General features: G+C 31.7%; 2 long non-coding RNA genes across 4 annotated transcripts in view; both read right to left on the bottom strand.

Moving 5' to 3' along the window:
* LOC127720851 (uncharacterized) overlaps window positions 1-12,038 on the bottom strand; it is a 79,707-nt gene extending 67,669 nt beyond the window's left edge. For all 3 annotated transcript variants that reach the window (XR_007990983.1, XR_007990982.1, XR_007990981.1), the window contains exon 1: window positions 11,931-12,038. This is a non-coding gene — a long non-coding RNA (uncharacterized LOC127720851). The remainder of the gene's footprint in view (window positions 1-11,930) is intronic.
* On the bottom strand, window positions 6,721-8,252 carry LOC127720922 (uncharacterized). Its single transcript, XR_007990992.1, has 2 exons — window positions 8,203-8,252; window positions 6,721-7,048 (listed from the first exon to the last, which is right to left on the bottom strand). It is a non-coding gene; the product is annotated as an uncharacterized LOC127720922 (long non-coding RNA).
* Window positions 12,039-12,497: the final 459 nt, after the last annotated feature.

Below are 12,497 nucleotides of genomic sequence, written 5' to 3'. Positions count from 1 at the left end.
ATTATCAATTTACCGAAATTTTGCATGTGGACAGGATTTCGATTGTTTACAGAATTATCACTTGCTGAACTTTGTCATTTCGGGGGGAAATTCCCATAAAACTGGGGAACAGGATTTGTAAGTCAAACTCCCCTACCAATTTTCAAGATAAAACCTTTTTATTTTTTAGAATTGTTGAATTGTGAACAATGCACGTGTACATGACAAAGTTTTGATTGTTTTTTATTTTTCACACCACCATTGATTGTTTAACTTTTTTAGTTCCCGGATAAAGTACAAGGTTTTTCTGTTTAACGCTTAGCGTTATGTAGTTAGTAACGTTCAAAATGGACAAATATTTGTACATTTGTCGATGTGGGAAAGACTTTAATTTTCTTTAATTTTCCCAAAGTGTCATTTTTTGTTGAACTTCGTTAATTTGGATGCAATATATGGTATCCATTTTTAAAATGTACATGAATTTTTCATCTTGCTCCATGTATATCTTTTTAACTTTTTGTAGAATCATATCTTGTTGGTGTGCATGTACTCGGTATGCTTTTTTTTAAATAAGTAGATCTGGTATGATTGCCAATGATACAAATATCCACCAAAATATTTCCTAATTATCCATTAACTTTTCCGTTGTTTTTTTTTTTAATTTGTTAATTTCCAATTGAGTGTACATGGTTTGTAAGACCACATACATATCAGGAAGAGAATATGATGTGATATGAAGACGAACCATATTTTGTACTGGCCCGGACGACATGCCGAGTCAGGTATTTACCGTACTAGTTTACAAGGAAACAGTCCACAGAAACACATGTTACCCTACCTGCAGACATAATTCAAATTCGTAAAGCTCTCAAGAAACAACACTTACCAACTTTCTATTTTTCGAATAACCCGACCTAGGATCGTACCGACAACACCCCGCACTCACGACGAGTACTCTTCAACATGACCACTGAGATGGAACATGATACTTATAGACATAGAATATGTATGTATAAATTAGGGACGATATTTCATTCTTATCTATAATATTTCGTTTGATTACAATATGTACCTGTTCCTTCTAATAACAAATCAGATCAGCTGTTGCGTTTGCTCTTGGGTTTTCAAGTTCGTGCGGTGAAACTGTGTTATGAATTTCAGAAAGTAAGAAAGTCTTCACAAAGTTGTATAATGTCATGAGCTTAGGAAATTTCTTATCTAAATCTTAACCAATGTCTCATAATGGTAGTTATCTGAGAAAACATATTCACAAGGACTCAGATCAGTAGTTCTTACACCAACTGAAATAAAACTACATAACAACCTTAAAACGGATTTTCAAACGGAGTATTATTAACGAAGTTAGAAGAGGATGCATTTTCCAAAGCCAGTTTCACCGTTTGAAAATATAAAGTAACTGTATATATAAGCAACTTTATACAAGTTGGAGGTTTAACTATTTTCTCTTCGGACTGTACTTAGTCGGGAACATGACAGTAATTTTCCATTCATTCCGTTGGTTGATATATATATATATTGTCACGATATTTCTGCCGTAGACTTTTTTTTTTAAAGTTTTACATGTATATCCAAAAATATAATGGTGTAAAAAACTACTTATCAGAGACACCCGGAGAAACTGACTTATTTACACATTAGATAGACTGAACGTAGGTATCAGGTTGAAATTTGCGATGAAACACTGTCTAAATGCCCCATTAACAAGAAACATTTTCAACTCATAACTCAAATGAAAAAAGTGTTCCATCACCTATAACAAGTTCTTTATAACGTACGATTCTTTGATAGGTCAGATATCTAAGGAAAGTATAACCAATTTGGCTTGTCCCGACGTCTCAATTGTGGTATTAAGAGTTCAATAGAATCTAGTTAACCAAACTATGTACATATTAGCTAAAGAAACTGGTGGTTTTTTTCATACACCAAAGGAGAATAGAAAACATAACATGTATAGGAATGGAATTCGATCCTAATTGCATTTTTTTTTATTTGCCAAAAAAATATTAACAAGTTTTAGATATGATAGCGTCATATTCTTAAAAAATTAAGACATACCTAATTATTGAATCTACTCGAAAAAATGTCGAATTATAAGGCTTTTTCGTCTATTTATAATACCGAACTAAACAATAGCTAGCTAGCCTTGGTTATTAAAAAAGTAAATAAATTCCCTTGATTACATAATTACCACTTCCTGAACTATAGGTCACCGTACATCCTTCAACCATGGAGCTAGTCCTGAACATGCACAAAATATTTGTCACTGGACATTAAGAAAATATCAAATATTAATCAATCACACAATCAATTTTAGAGCAAACCCGCAACTTTCGCTATAATAAACCATGATAGTAAAAAATGTGCTACGATTCAAAAGAAAAAACTAATGACCCTGAATTATGTTAAAACAATAAACGAGAAAGGAAATACGACACACAGCAATTAACGGCAAGTGCTGAATATTTTCCCCCTAATTATCAATTAACTTTTCCGTTGTTGAACTTTATTAATTATTTGATGATCATCATCATGCTTAGTCAGGAATAAACCGTACTAGTTCACAAGGTAACAGTCCACAGGAAGACATGCATGTTACCCTACTTGTAGATATAATTTGAACTCCTGAAGCTCGCGAGAAGAAACACATACCGATTTTCTATTTTTTCGGATGAGCCGACCTAGGATCGTACTAACGACCTCCTAGCACTCAAGACGAGTACTCTACAGCGTGACCACTGAGGTGGAACATGATACTTATAGACCTACGATATGTATGTATAAATTACAAAATCGGGCCGATATTTCATTTTAATTTTCGTTTAATAATCTTCCTTACAATCCCTCTAATAACAACAAAACAGCTGTTCTGTTAACTCTTGGTTTATCAAGTTCGTGCAATGAAACTGTCATGAATTTCAGAAAGTAAGAAAGTCTTCGCAAAGTTTTTATAATGTCATGAGCTTAAATCTTTACCAATGTCTCATAATGGTATTTATCTTAGAAAATGCATTAAAAAGGACTCAAAGGAGTAGTTCTTACATCAAATGAAATCAAACTACATAACAACCTTAAAACAGATTTTTAAACGGAATTTCTTTTAAGGAAGTTAGAAAAAGATGCGTTTTCCAACGCCAGTTTTACCGTTTGTCAATTTAAAGGAACTATATATATAAGCAACTGCATACAAGTTGAAGGTTTAACTAGGTTCTCTTCGGAAAAATGACTGTACTAAGTAACATGACAGTTATTTTCCATTCCTTCCGTTGGTTGATACATATTGTCTAACGTTTTTACTTTGTCAAATTTTACGGGCTTCTCACTTTTTCAATTTACCTGGTAGTTTGGTATTTTTGTCAATATTTTTATACTGTAACTCAACGTCACTCACGATATTCCTGTCGTGGAACGTTTTAATGTTCTACATGTATATCTAAAAATATAATGGTATTCATAACTTCTTATCAGAGACTCTCATGGCAACCGAATGTATTAACACATAAGATAGACTGAACGTAAATATTAGGTTGAAATTGGCGATGGAACACGGTCTAAATGCCCCATTTACCAGAAGCATTTTCAACTCATAATTCAAATGTAAAATGTGTTCCATCATCTAGCCAAAAAAAAAAAACAAAACAGGTTCACCCCACCATTTTTTTCTTTAAATGTCCTGTACCAAGTCAGGAATATGGCAGTTGTTATCAAATAGTTCGTTTCTATGTATGTTGGCGTTTGTTTTTGTTGCACTTCAGTATTTCTGTTGTTCCGTTGTTTTCCTCTTATAGTTGATGTGTTTCCCTCGGTTTTAGTTTGTAACGCGGATTTGTATTCTCTCAATCGATTTATGACTTTTCAACAGCGGTATACTACTGTTGCCTTTCTTTATCTATAACAAATTCTTTATACAGTACGATTCTTTGATAGGTCAGACATTTTAGGAAAGTATAACCTAGTTGGCTTAAACGGACGTCTCAATTGTGGTATAAAGAGTTTAATAGAATCTAGTTAACCAAAATATGTACATATTAGCTAAAGAAACTGGTGGTTATTATAATATATCAAAGAAGGATAGAAAATATTACTTGTATAGAAATGGTATTCAAGCCGAATTTTATATGTTTTTTTTTTAATTTTTAAAATTTTTTTTAATAAAATACAGATAAGATAGCGTCGTATTCTTAAGAAATTAAGACATACCTAATTATCGAATCTACTCTAAAAATGTCGAAGTATAAGGCTTTTAATACTGAACTAAACAAAAAAGTAGCCTTGGTTATTAAAAAAGTAAATAAATTCCCTAGAATTGTGTCATTCATATACATAAAATACAACTCAACTTTTTTCATATTTTCTTATATAGTTAAATATAAAGCGCGCTATCAAATTGAACTATTCCTGTGTCGTGTTATTTAAGATTTTAATGTTTCTTTTTCAAATTTTGATAGGATTTAAAATGTAAACGGAATCACTTTTTGTATGAAGCACTTTATACTTAAATGTACACACGATCCTGATTTTAAAATCACATAAAACATAAGAAAAAATAATTTTAATTAAGATAATGAAATGTCAATGCTAAAATCCAGAAATCACGACTTAAATCAAGCTTTTTGTTAGTGTTATTTCAGATAATTATTGAATCGTGTATTAAAAAGATCTTAAAAAATAGTGTTACCCTTTACACATATTGAAGTACCTGTCTCAATTCAGGTAAATCATCAGTTGTTGTCTTAACACATGTCTTAATGTTTTTTGTTATGTGGAGAATTTGGCGTTGATGGCAGATCTTCGATTGTTTCAGTGTAATTTATTCACACTTTGTATAGACTCTAGACCATTTAGTGCTGACAAATAGATAGTTTTCCATTGACATAATATTAGCTAGAGTTGTTCCCCTTTGACGCCACGTTGTGGGACAATATACACAAAATCCTTCTCAAAACAACCAAATTAAAATTGTAATAATGACCACTAGACTTTAGAAAGAGTTGTTTTCATATCTATTTTTCTTTATCTAAACCTATGTTTAAGTTATCACTTTTATCTAGTAAGGATCGTTTATCAGACTTCCTTGTACCATGAGTTCAAACTTAGTTTGTCAAATAAGAAAAACAATCTGTTTGTCCTACAACATGACTGCTAAAGGGAAATTACTCCAATTGAAATTGTGTCAATGGAAAACTATCTATTGTATGGTCATCCGTCTATTGTTCAAAACTGTTTGTTGTTCTTCAAAATCTCTTTTGACTATTTTTGGCATTGAGTAACGTTGTTTCATGTTTAATTGATGCATAAACCACATCTCCCTTTATTAATCTATGTCATGTAATTATTCATAATATATGACCGAATGTTACATTTATCAATGTTTCTGGGTGTTTATTGATTAATTGTTGAATCTTGAAAATTGTGATCAATTCTCAATTAATAATTTTATATGTTTAGCTAAATTTATTGTAAAATTTCCTTAGGAAAATTAGACATGCATGGTTTTACACTAGTCATTTTTGGGGCCCTTCATAGCTTGCTGTTCGATGTGAGCCAAGGCTCCGTGTTGAAGGCCGTACTTTGACCTGTAATGGTTTACTTTTACAAATTGTGACTTGGATGGAGAGTTGTCTCACTGGTACTCATAACACATCTTCTTATATCTATGAAACTGCTTTTGTAGATCCTTATAGATAATCTTTCTTTATATATCTCTTTATGCATCATGTAACATCTTTGGCTTTCCAAACGATAGACTATGATATTTTATAATAAAGATTACAAGAAAAAACTTCCAAAGCAGCATTTTAGAAAGGATATTTATAACTCTGAGTAGACTAAATCTTTGATTTTAGGTATGATTTTATTTTATTCTACATTTTATAACATGATAATGTTAAAATAAAGTTCTATGACTTAGATATTTCATTTACGACGATGCAGTTTATCTGTAATAGTCTCTGTCTGTGTTTCTTTTCATACGAAATCAAACTGTAAAAAAGAAAAATATATAACCATCTGAATTATAATATCTATCAAACACTATCACTACTGGAACAATGCCCCGTAGATTGGCCGTGAAAATGTCCGTAAAAATGCTGGTGATTTTTACAGTGTTTGTAACGGTTAATATTCGGTGGGCCGTGAAACTTATCCGTGACAATGCCGTGGAATGTCTGTCGTGAAAAGGCTGTGAAAAATTTGTGAAGAGGTGCCACCTGAAAACTTGGGTTAAAAGACCGTAGAAAGCCTGTAAAAAAAAATGCACACCGTGAAAAAGTCGTGATAATGCATTATGTGCCCATTGTGAAAAGACCGTGAAATGTAGATATAGTACAGTATATGCCTTTATTTGTCGTGAAAAGGCCGTGAAAAGGTGCCAACTGAAAACTTGGGTAAAGAGACCGTAGAAACCCTGTGAAAAACAAAAATGTACACCGTGAAAAAGTCGTGATAAATTATGTGCCCATAGTGAAAAGACCGTGAAATGTACATGTACTACTGTGATAAACAGCCATTCACTGATTGTGAAAACTCATGTAAAATGTTAAATGTATTTTTCAGGCCATAATTTAACAAAAAAATTAAATGCTGTTTCAATCAAGTGAGGTGAAATGCCTGAAAACCTAGTGTAAACATCTACAGACAACTTATTTAAGTACAATGCAAGTGAGACTATGAAAAACCATAATAAATTGCTGTATTTTTTTTTGTAATAATTGTGACAAAGAATAAAAATATTAATTTTAATAGAACTCTAGTAATTATGTAAAGAAAACATAAAAGCACACAAATGTCAATGTGATTAAGTAGCTAAAGTCAGCTGTAACATGTATTGTAGAAATTTTGTACATCTCTTGGGTCTGATTTTACCACTTCAGCAATATTTGTCTAATGTTATCCTTCACTTCACTGCCCTTTTGAATAACTATTCCAGAAAAACATTTATAGAAGTTCCTGTTAATTCCCAGGAAACACTTTTAACTGAAAAGCTCTTCTCTCCAACTGGATTCCTGAACTATTTTATATAAAGACTGCTATATCCTTTTGCTCTTCATTCCTAGAATAAATAAAGAAACATTACATATATTATACATGTATATAAAAAAACTATTTATAAATTCAAATTAATTTTTGGCATTTATGTACATACATGTACTTAAAACAGCTACAATATTATTCCAAGCAATACAGGACTTCACGGTTAATGACCCCATATTGAATAGGGGGCAAATGTTCATACTGGAGGTGAAAATGGTATGAAAAATACTAAAAAACATCATTGAAACAGAACAGCCACTTGGAAACATGCATAGGTTTTTCCCATATTTTCATACCATTTTCCAGAAAATCTGCCCCCTATCCAATATGGCATCATTAGTTAACGAAGTTCTGTATTGTCAACTTATATTATTTTTTTTAGATTTTTTTAAAGACTAAAGACACTTTTAAGACAGACTATTAAATTAAAATGTTTCTTTGCAGTAATAATATGTATGGCTTAAGCCAAACTTGTCTAGACTAAGTGGCCGTAATGAGTCACAGATATTTATTTTACAGGGGGCCAGGGGCGTAGCAACTTTTAATTTACTGCAGGCACATTCGCCATACCAATTATTTTTTAGACACCTCATTGCCATACCAGTTATTCTTATGATATGGCACAAACCCTTCTAGAAAGGACATTTTGCCGTACAAATATTAAATACTTTCCCTGCTACGCCTCTGATTAATCCAGTTTGAACTCTGTGTCCCGACGGCCAAGTCAGAAAATACTTAAATAGCTCCCGACACATTCAAAGGGGGTTACACCTCTGATTATCAGAGTGAATTCCATTTCAGAGATACTTATTGCTATTATAATCATTTCCAATTATCTATATGTCTATGTCTACGTAGTGTACTGTACATAAATATCATTTTTTTTATATGGCCAGTGTGGGGAAAAAGGACCCCCCCTTTTTTCCCCAAATACATAAACAAAACAAAACCGTAATCGTATTTAAAGGATCCGGTAAGTCTTAGAAAACATTAACCGAAATGATTAAAGGAATCAAGTGCAACAGACTCAAATATAAGTGAATATATCACATGCATGTTTGCGCGGTTTCTGCAAATTCAGTGAAAATCAGTTCAATGGAAATGCTCACAAACGTCATCAACATTTTGGTGATATGATGCATAAAAGAATGAAATATTAATAACTTAACTTACCTCAAACTTGCTGTCACTCGTCTTGCATCTATAAAGTAAATATTAATCGACCTTCGACGTCTTTCAAATTTCCAAAGCAACCTTGCGGAAATGTTACAATTACTCTAAAAGAAACACGAATCCGGATACGGTCTGATATTCCGGGAAGTTCTCGTTTTTACATGTTTCGGTTCCAATTAAAATTAATGTTTACATTGTTTATAATAATGTACAGACGAGAAGCAAAATACTTTTCTTTAAATACAAAATATTTATTGGCGCAAAGTCATTAATTATAACAATGAATGGTTCCATTTAAAAGTCAGTCCTGTACAGTAGTATTGCATATAATAATACTTAAACAGACATATATTAATAATGAAAAGTTTATAGGATATTTAGAAAAATGTGAGTGGAAATAATTAGACCATATTACAATAATCACATGGGATGTTTTAAATCTGAATTAGGATAAGAAAAAATTGACATGAAAAAATATCACGGCCTTTTCACTGGTTTCAGCAACCAGTGAAAAGGCCGTGATATTTTTTATTAAGCATTAAGCATGAAAGGACAAATTATCACGGCCTTTTCACGGGATATTGAAATTTCACGGTCTTTTTTCTAACATCAAATATTTTTCACGGCCTTTAGAAATATTTTTTTTACAAAAGTCACGGTGTATTTAACGGGTTTTTCACGGCCCTGTGATATTTCACAGACAATTCACGGCCTTTTCATGGGCTGTTGTTACAGTAGTGTATTTTACTTATATAACTTGCCGAAAGCTATAACCGTTTATTCATTCATCAATATAAAAACTTCCATTAATTGCATTTGATACATTATCCTCACACCGTTCTCTTTTCCGGCAGCGATCTTAAAGACTTTCCGCTTAGAATTTTCCTTGGAGTTTGATATTTTTGTTATTTTACTTTTTTTGTTTACGTTCCAAATGTTTGAAGGCCCTGTGATATTTCACAGACATTTCACGGCTTTTTCATGGGCTGTTGTTACAGTAGTGTATTTTACTTATGTAACTTGCCGAAAGCTATATCCGTTTATTCATTCATCAATATGAAAACTTCCATTAATTGCATTTGATTCATTATCCTCACACCGTTCTCTTTTCCGGCAGCGATCTTAAAAACTTTCCGCTTAGAATTTTCCTTGGGAGTTTGATATTTTTGTTATTGTACTTTTTTTGTTTACGTTCCAAATGTTTGACGTCTGGCATTTCTGTAGATCGTTATTTCAGTGAACAAAGGCAATAGTAGTATACCGCTGTTCAATAGTCATAAATAGATTTAACTGAAACAAATCCGGGTCACAAACCAAAACTTAACACATCTTTCTAATTTCACATACCTTCATAGATGGCATTTCTCCAAATCCCGCCACACATTCTATATAGTTCCCCTCCACAAGGAAGGTTGCATTGCAATTCCGATGCTTGGGGATATGCTCGGCTGTAATATTTGTTTCCTCAAAGGCACCAATGACCGGCCTGACAAATATAGATTTGTATGTTACCAAAAAAAAATAAAATCGAGACTTGAAATTATGAGTTGGAATATTAAGGGTAAGATAATTTACTTGTACTGGTGATTTATATATTTGGTGATTACTTATTGGTTAGACAAGAGATATTTACCAATCTGCTTTTGAATTATGCTTAATATCTCGTTGGTACATGTTGCTCAATCGTTTTTTTTTCTATAAATTTTTGACTTTGTTATCTTCTGACTCTTTGCACATCTTGCTGATCTTGTCATTGATTTGAAAATCTATGTAATACCTTATCCCATTATTTCGGTACTGGAATAAAATACCGAAATTGTTTAATTGAAATTTGCTGTTATAAACTTAAGAAATTATTTTAAATTAAGGTACAAATGTATATATATCCTTCATGCAAAGCTCTGATTCCTTGTCTAGATTTCGCTATACTTTATGCACTTTTTAGTTCAATCAATTAAAAGTAAAGAATAAGATTAGTATAAAGAGGGGGTAAACTCAGATGCACTTATAGTGTAAGGAATTTTCTATTTTCTATTATAACTTACTTCGGCTGTTTTCTGCTCTTTGGTCGGGATTTTGTCTCTTTGACACATTCCCCGTTTCCATTCTCAATTTTATTTTAACTGTACTTACTATTAAATATACCAACTGATGTATGCCCAGAATTGCAAACCTTCAAGAAACACTTTTTTTGACAAACAATTCTAGATGTAAAATGCGGACCACAACTACTGTACAATTTGCTTATTTTAGATAAGATTGGCAAGTCCTTATTGCTGTTTTACCTGTAATCCAAGATTCTTGTACCCTCTACAGTGATCTCTGCATTTCTCTAATGTTATCAGATGCAAAACCTGTATCTTGTGCTTTAACATACGGTTGGGGTCATCCACGAAACCTCCAACATAGCCTAGTAGAAGAAAATCATGGTGTTATTAATACATGTATACAGAACCTGTAAATTCAGCAACTAATTCGTTTTTGTTTCTCGTTTTTTTGCGTACAAAGAATCGTTACGAACAAATGAGATTGAATTTTATTTGTTTTCCGTCAAACACAAACTCTAAAAGAAGTGAATGTTGTTTATTTTAAATTCATATTCAGCAAAATACTTCATATTATTTTCTTATGACGGACAATGACCGCTTAATTCAGATTCGTCTCAAAAGGTACAGATTAAGCACGATAATGAAGTGTCACATATTGCGAATTTTTTATAATTATTATTATTTAATAATTCTTATCTGATTTGCATATAAGGGAACACGTTTATATGATTGGTCGAGGGGGCTTCTTGAAGTTATTCCTTTTTTTCGATAGACGACGTTGACGGAACTATTTTTTGTAATCAATGTAAACAAGATGGCAGCGATAATACTGTGACAAAAACCGGCTCGACGTTACTTTGCAATCATCGTTAAATTAAATAATAAACACAAAACATTCATTTGAATGAAAATAAGATATTTTTGTAGTTCATCTTTTTATCAGATAGCAAATAATTTTCATGGAGTACATTTTTTTGCGTTAACCAAAAAATATATTCATGCACCAGGCCAATTCAATGACACAAATATACAATTTACGTGTGATAGAGGTTACGAGTGGGAAAATCATGTATAATTCATTGATGTATAAACTGGACCAAGTCCATATTATAAAAGTCCTTCAGACTTTGATTTGTTTGTGAGTTAATTGGTCCAGTATATACACCAATGAATTCCTTTAGAAAGGCGTTTAATCCTATAATAAACACTTCGTTTGCATCAAATTTAAAACGAAAAATAAGTAAATAAAAATTAAGTAAATATTTATGAGTATGCTTATATATATATATAATGTGTATAAATACAGTAAATACATGTTACCATATCCCTCCGTTTCACACAAATATCAAGTATGTAAGAAAATAGAAGGAAACTTCCAATTGAGGTCGTATAGTGAGGGACGTTCTTGTTTATACGACGAAAATAAAACGGAAAGATGTCTTATTTTTTTTTTATATAGTGATTAAACATTTTACACAATGTTGACTGCTGTACCCAAACTTTTGACATTTTTACCTTTTATGTCTTTGTTTTGCTCACACATTCTTGTCAGTTTAATGGAATTTTATGCGAGTGTCATACAAGTGAGAGGTTTAGCTAGCTATAAAAACCAGGTTTAATCCACCATTATCTACATTTGGAAATGCATGTTCCAATTTTGTAAATATTGAATGTATTTACCTCTATAGTGTCCAATATTTGTGTATGGATTTTAGTAAACAGCACTGACCAAACAAAGGACAAGAACCATCAAGTTCTTCATAGTTCCCTGTAAGCTGATATTAATAATTTGAAATACATTTTTGTAGAAACAACAATGATCAAATGGTAAAATTATTATAAACGTTAAAGGGAAAATTCGCGATTTTTAACTTTTCATCTTATTATGTTCATAATACCATAAAAAACATATTCACCAAGTTTTATCTGGATATGAACGCTAATAAAGAAGAAAATTGGGAATTAATAATTTAATTTATTCGAACTTCCTGACTTCTGTGACGTAGTTTAAGTCTTTTTGCATGCCGGGAGTGAATAAATCTCATTGTAAGTCTTGTTCGTTAATGATCTACTAACGCGATTTAAAGCGCAACGACGACTTTTGGCGTAGCTATTAACCAACTAATAATTAAGAAAGTAAAGTAATCAGCCGTGCAACTTTCAAAATTAAAATGTACGATTTATATTTAAAGGATTTCTGATATGATTATAGTAATAAAAGTAAATCATACAATTGAATATATTTTT

Source organism: Mytilus californianus, unplaced genomic scaffold (assembly GCF_021869535.1).
Source record: "Mytilus californianus isolate M0D057914Y unplaced genomic scaffold, xbMytCali1.0.p SCAF_1, whole genome shotgun sequence".
NCBI classification, from domain to species: Eukaryota; Metazoa; Mollusca; class Bivalvia; order Mytilida; family Mytilidae; genus Mytilus; species Mytilus californianus.
Note: the sequence above shows the minus strand (reverse complement) of the source record. Positions and strands in the feature narration are given on the sequence as shown.